Source organism: Gouania willdenowi, unplaced genomic scaffold (genome assembly GCF_900634775.1).
Source record: "Gouania willdenowi unplaced genomic scaffold, fGouWil2.1 scaffold_415_arrow_ctg1, whole genome shotgun sequence".
In the NCBI taxonomy this organism is placed as follows: Eukaryota; Metazoa; Chordata; class Actinopteri; order Blenniiformes; family Gobiesocidae; genus Gouania; species Gouania willdenowi.
In genome coordinates, this window is record NW_021145175.1 from 6,776 (window position 1) to 13,211 (window position 6,436).

Here is a 6,436-nt window from a genome sequence, read left to right on the forward strand (position 1 = left end):
CTCGTCTTCAGCAGGTACAAAACTCTGCGGCGAGGTCACTGACTCGCACAAACAAAAGGGCCCATATTACTCCCATTCTAAAAGCCCTTCATTGGTTCCCAGTCACTTTTTGTTTCAATTTTAAAATTCTGGTGCTGACCTTCAGAGCCTTGCATGGTCAGGCTCCCTCCTACATTAGAGACTTGTTGTGTCCTTATACCCCCTCCCGGAGGCTGAGGTCCCAGGGTCAGAACCTGCTCATGGTCTCCCGTACCCGTTACAAGTCCAGAGGAGATCGCTCCTTCCAGGCGGTCGCGCCAACGCTCTGGAACGATCTTCCGTTTTCCTTGCGTTTGCTTGATTCCGTTGATGCTTTTAAGAGCCAACTGAAAACCTATTTGTTTCAGAAAGCATTTTAAAATTCCAGTGATAAAGGGTTGTTTTATGTCCATCATATTTTTGTGACTGTAACTGTAATTTGTATTGTATTGTATGCACTGTGAAGCACTTTGTGACTCCTGTCTGTAAAAGGTGCTATATAAATAAATATTACTTACTTTTTCTCTGCTTCATTGTCTACTACCAAACCTCAGAGTTGGAACTGTTGCCCCCTGTGGTCACAACAGTTTTTTTCCTCTTTCTATAAACAAAACAGGTTTACGTCTACATCTTTAACTTTTCTTGGTTTTTTAGAGCAACTAAAAGCAGCACAAGTTGTTACTTTGAGTAAAAAAGCTGCTAAATGATCTAAAAAGTAGTCCATTTTAAAAGGCAATTAAAAAATGTGGTTCATAACAATGTGTTTTGTTAGACATATCTACTAATAAGTTTAAATTTTGCCAGCGGCGCTTTTGGAGGCTTCTTATTAGAGACGGCGTCGTCGTCTTCCACTGCCGTCTTTTTCAGTTTGATCCCATTCTGACACACAAAGGAAGAAAAGAAGAGTTAGAAATAAGTGCAGAAGATTAGATCAGTGGTTCTCAACCTGTTCTACCCACAACCCCCAAAATAAAGGACAAAGTCAGTAAAATGATGGTCCATTGTTCTAGGAATCTGTGATAACCAGATTTATTTATTGATCTGAATAATATCCACTGTTATCCAGGAACGTTTATTATTATTATTATAGTCATCTTAAAGATGAAAATCCTGGTTTTAATCACTAATGAAATAGGTTCAAAGTGACTAAAAATGGAGGAAAAGGTGGTGAAATGGGATTTAAAAAAACCACAGAAATTGGTTAAAAGTTACAAATTAAAGTGTATAAAAACAGACACAACGTGTTAAAAGGTTTAAAGTGTCATTATTGGAACAATTAGTTTAAAATGACAAATCATCCCCACCAATCACATGCTGAGATGAACTTAAGTCTCACCGTGTTCCCAGCCGTGACGCAGCAGCTGCTGCTCAGCAAACTTCAGACCACGACTCTTCTCTGGAACGCCCTCCACCATCTACACATAAACAGGAAGGACCACTTCAAAATAAAACGATAGGATGGTAAACTTTAGAGCATGTGTCAAACTCAAGGCCCAGGGGCCAAACCCGGCCCTTTAAAGCAGTGGTTCTTAAACTTTTTCTGCCCAAGTCCCTCCTTATGTCCAACTACATTATTTTACTCAGAATTCTGTAAAAACATCTATAGATCATAATGATGGAATGAATGAGTGATAACATGTTTTAAATAATCTAACTTAGTAAATAAGTGAATGAAAGTATTTATTGTCTCCTGAATAGATTTATTTCTATAGTTTTGATCATTTCTGGTCATTTATCCCCTGATGTGAGACCAAGACTCAGTTCATGTTCTGATTGAGATCATTTATATCATCATTTTGTGTGTTTTTGTTTGTCTAGTCTTTTTATTATTCAGTATATTTTTCTCTTATTTTGTGTGTTGTTTGGTTGTTTCTTATGTCATTTTGTCTGTTTTTCTGTTAATTTTGTGTATTTTTCAGTGATCTTGTGTATTTTTTTTCCCTCTTAGCGCGTCTTTGTTGTCATTTTGTGTGTTGCTGGTAATAGTGAGTATTTTCATCTCTTAGTGTTTTTGGTGTCAATTTGTGTATTTTGTCAGTTCTTTTTATTATTCAGTATATTTTTCTCTTATTTTATGTGTTTTCATTGTTGTTGTGTGAGTTGCTGGTAATATTGGAATGAAAATGTGTTGAAATATATATCTAAGTTTTCTAACCTGATTAAGAACAAGCGATGAAAACAGAAAGGTAATAATTAATTTGATTTATCAACAACTAGTACAGTGCCCGTCAGAAGTATGCCTTCATGTGGGAGCATAAGGGGTATAATTGCTTTAATAGTTTTATTTTACTCATTTAGCATATTTTTTGCGTGCGCGCCAGCCATCTCCTCCGTGCGTTATCTATCACACATGCGTGCGCGCTTCTTGCACATGATCCGTCGCAGGTTGTTAAGAGAGACACGGTAACTACGGTAGCCAGTTAAGTCAACTATTCATCAGCATGTATGTCTATGCTGTACAACCCCTCGACTAACAGAGAAAGTTTGTCACACCAGTGCCACCACTGGACAAGTTTGTGTAGAGCCCTGATAATAATAAATATGTTGATAGGGATATAATAATAATAGTGAAAGTAGTAATAGTAATAAAAGTAATGTAATGATATTAATGGCAATAATTGCAATAACAAAATAATAATGTACTAAAAACAATATTAATAATAAACAATATTAAATAATTATAAGGCAATATAATGATAATATAGCAATGCTAATAATACAATGAGAACACCAGTAACTATAATAAAAAATATATATTAATAATGAAAAACAATGATGGTAATTATAAGAATAGCAATAACTTCAATACAAAAATAAAATTATACAATGGACTAGATTTTATCCAGCGCTTTATCACCACACTGAAGCAGTCTCAAAGCGCTTTACATATCAGCTCATTCACTCTCACATTCACACACCAGTGGGACAGGACTGCCATGCAAGGCGCTAGTCGACCACTGGGAGCAACTTAGGGTTCAGTGTCTTGCCCAAGGACACTTCGACACAGTCAGGTACTGGGATCGAACCCCCAACCTCTCGATCAGAAGACAACCCTCTACCACCTGAGCCACCGTAGCCCGTCTCACAATAACAAAATAATGTAATGAAAATCCAGTAACTATAATACAATAAAAACAATAACAACATATAATAATAAGGTAATAGCAATAATAATAATACAATGAGGATACCAGTAACTATAAGATAAAATAATAATACAAAAAAAGAAGAATATAAGAATAGCAATAACAATAATATAATACTGTGTGTGTGTGTGTGTGTGTGTGTGTGTGTGTGTGTGTAAAAAAGAGAGACCCGAAAGTACCACAAAAAAAATAAACGTTTTGTAACACCAAAGTCACAAATCTCTCTCAACGGCTCTGTGTGAGTTCACCATGTACATCCCGATGTAGTGCACGCACGCGCATCAGCCGTGTGTGTGTGTGTGTGTTTACATTGCAGCTGCTAGCATCTTTCTTAGCACATAGTAGAATATGAGAAGAAACACTCACCGTTGCGTAGAACAAACAATAATCATAGTGGACCCATCCGCTCACAATAACGTTACATTCCTCTGTCTGAAGAATCAGAAAGTTAGCGATAAGGTAATGACCATCAGCACAGGCACCGCCCACACTCATGGAGATGAAGGAGGAAGTGACGTCTGTGACCTGAGATTTAAAGTAAGTTTGGAATCACGGGAATAATATTAAATAACTATGAAATATTACCTTAAATGACTTTTAGCGGTACAAAAACCTTTTTAATATCGACCTTTTTTTTTTTTTTTTTTTTTAACTCAAACAACTGCGACACGGTGACGTCATGAACCCGGAACCGGAAGTGGCGCGCTCTTACCGAGGGAGCCGTAATAATAAAATTAATGTTTTGACTGTTTTGAATCACCAAATTACTCCAAAAAAACAGATGCAGACACTCGGGGTATTTGGAACGTGGATGAATAGCAGTTGATTCACAGTTCATCTGTTTCGCCTTCAAAAAGGATGCCGGAAGTCGTCTCTTAACACATGGTGCGCGAGCGCCCCCTCACACCCTGATGTCAAAAGTTGAATAGGTTTCATTTAGGGGCCCTCCAGAAGTGAAATAAAATTTAAATAAACATTTTGAAATGACCAAATTACTCCAAAATAACAGATACACACACTCGGGGTATTTGGAACCCGTCGACCGAGTTTCAGGTCGAACTGGCACTGCGTCGGTGAGATATTTGCTCCACACACACACATCCACATATCCAGGCCTCCCTTGCTTTTATAGGTACTAGTACAGTGCCCGTCAAAAGTATGCATTTATGTGGGAGGTATATTTGCGGGTGCAAAATGTGGGTGCAATTTTCCTGGTTGAATTCTATGGGATATGAGCATGATAAATGTGTTTTTTTGTTTTGTTTTTTACTCACTTTTATATGTTTTTGTTTGGTGTATTTTTCTGTATTGTATGTTTTTTGGAGTCATTATGTGTATTTTTGAATCTTTCTGTTGTGTTTTTGTGCATTATTTGTATAATTATTGTTTTTGTTGCCATTGTAGTGGTTCTGGAATCATTTTGTTTATAAATATTGTTTAGTTTTTGTTTTATTTTACTCATTTAGTATATTTTTATTATAAATACTGTGTCTGTGTGTGTCTACACCCATCTCCTCTGTGCACGCGCATCATCCGTGTGTCTCCATCCAACTCCGTGAACGCGCATCAAATAAATAAATACTGTAGCGTTTGCGGCCCGACACTACGGGGCTAACTAGCCGAATGACGAGGACACAGAGTGGCTGCCGTTTAACCGGATGAACCGGGTTTTATTACCCTCAAGAACAGGCTAATACTGGGTTGGAGGAGTGCCGAAAAATAACAAAAACGGATAGCTAACTCTACTAGCCACTGGTCGAGGTGTCTCCTTTTTCTCTTTCCCCTCTTTTTTTAGTTCCTCTTCCGCTCCCAACAAAAACTGGCCTATCCGACTAACTAGGGCAACTCCTCCCCCCACAACTTCCCATCAATCCCCCCCAAAGTCCTGCAGGGTCGCTACAATACCTTGTGTGTTCCCGTGAATGTTTGAGACGCTGATAACAAAACTCCATAGACATTGTAGCGCAAATCAGAAAAGTAACAAAACTGCGCAAAACAAAACGTAAAGCTCCAAACTACTGAGTGAGTAAGTAAATTAAAGTATTATCTACAATTCGGCTGTCTTTTTAAAAAAAACAACAAGCATTTTTTACCTTTGAACCGAGTGGTCAGAGCTTAGCTTCCATGCACGGCACCACAGAGAATCTGCAGTTTTCCAGATGGAGATTTGAACAGGTTGGAAACGTGTCTCTAAAAGACTCACCAGTGTCTGATGGTTTCAAACAATCTATTCAGATAGCTCTATGTTTAGGTCTAAACGATCTGTGTGTTTACAGCTGTGTGCGCAGCCATTGGCTCTGGCCGCACACGTGACTCTTGCTCTTACTCTTGAGCTGTGTAGTGAAGATGGTGCGCTAGCGCCCCCTCACACCCTGAGGTCAAAAGTTGAATAGGTTTCATTTAGGGGCCCTCCAGAAGTGAAATAAAATTAAAATAAACATGTTGAAATGACCAAATTACTCCAAAATGACAGATAAACACACTATTGTATTTGGAACCCGTCGACCGAGTTTCAGGTCGAACTGGCACCGCGTCGGTGAGATATTTGCTCCACACACACACACATCCATCCACACACACAGACCTCCCTTGTATTATAATATAGACTAGTACAGTGGAAGTATGCATTCATATAGTGAGCGCTTCAGGAGAGTTGTCAATTACGGACATAATAATAACATACTCTGTAGCATTATTAAGGGGCATATTTGCAGGTGCAAAGTAAAATAACGTGTTCAGTTTCCCTGGTTAAATTCTGAGACATGCGTTGTTTTTTTTTTTTTTTTTTACTAATTTTTATATTTTTTGTTTTAATTATTGTTTGTTGTTGCCATTGTAGTGTTATTCTGAGGTTTATTCCATAAAGCGGGTTATGTTCAAACTCCGACTATGTTCAGGCTGAAATGAGGAAACCCTGGGTTTCTACCTGGCTCCGCCCACCTGAACACTTTAATGAACCTTAACACTTTTCTCTGAAACACATTAGTAACACCACACACGTGTTCACACTATTATTGTTGTGTTGCTTTACGTTTTTGTTTGTTTTGTGCAAACGGTAGTTTTCTTTCTAACATTATAGATGTAGATCATTAAGTGAAACACACTGAGAGGTTGATCTACATTAAAACATCTACTGACGTCTGTAGTAAAGTTCACTGAATACAAACCTGTGGATAATATAAAGGAGGAGATGATCATTTAAATTAATACATTTTTAAGCCTCGATTGTTTTTTTATATTGTTATACAGTTAAATCTGTAGATCACGTCTCT

The 6,436-nt window shown here is 37.8% G+C and overlaps 1 long non-coding RNA gene across 1 annotated transcript; it reads right to left on the bottom strand.

Annotated features, from left to right (window-relative positions):
* Positions 1-541: 541 nt before the first annotated feature.
* Positions 542-5,460, bottom strand: LOC114460174 (uncharacterized). The gene is made up of 3 exons (XR_003673566.1): positions 5,258-5,460; positions 1,355-1,433; positions 542-897 (listed from the first exon to the last, which is right to left on the bottom strand). It is a non-coding gene; the product is annotated as an uncharacterized LOC114460174 (long non-coding RNA).
* Between the last annotated feature and the right edge of the window lie 976 nt (positions 5,461-6,436).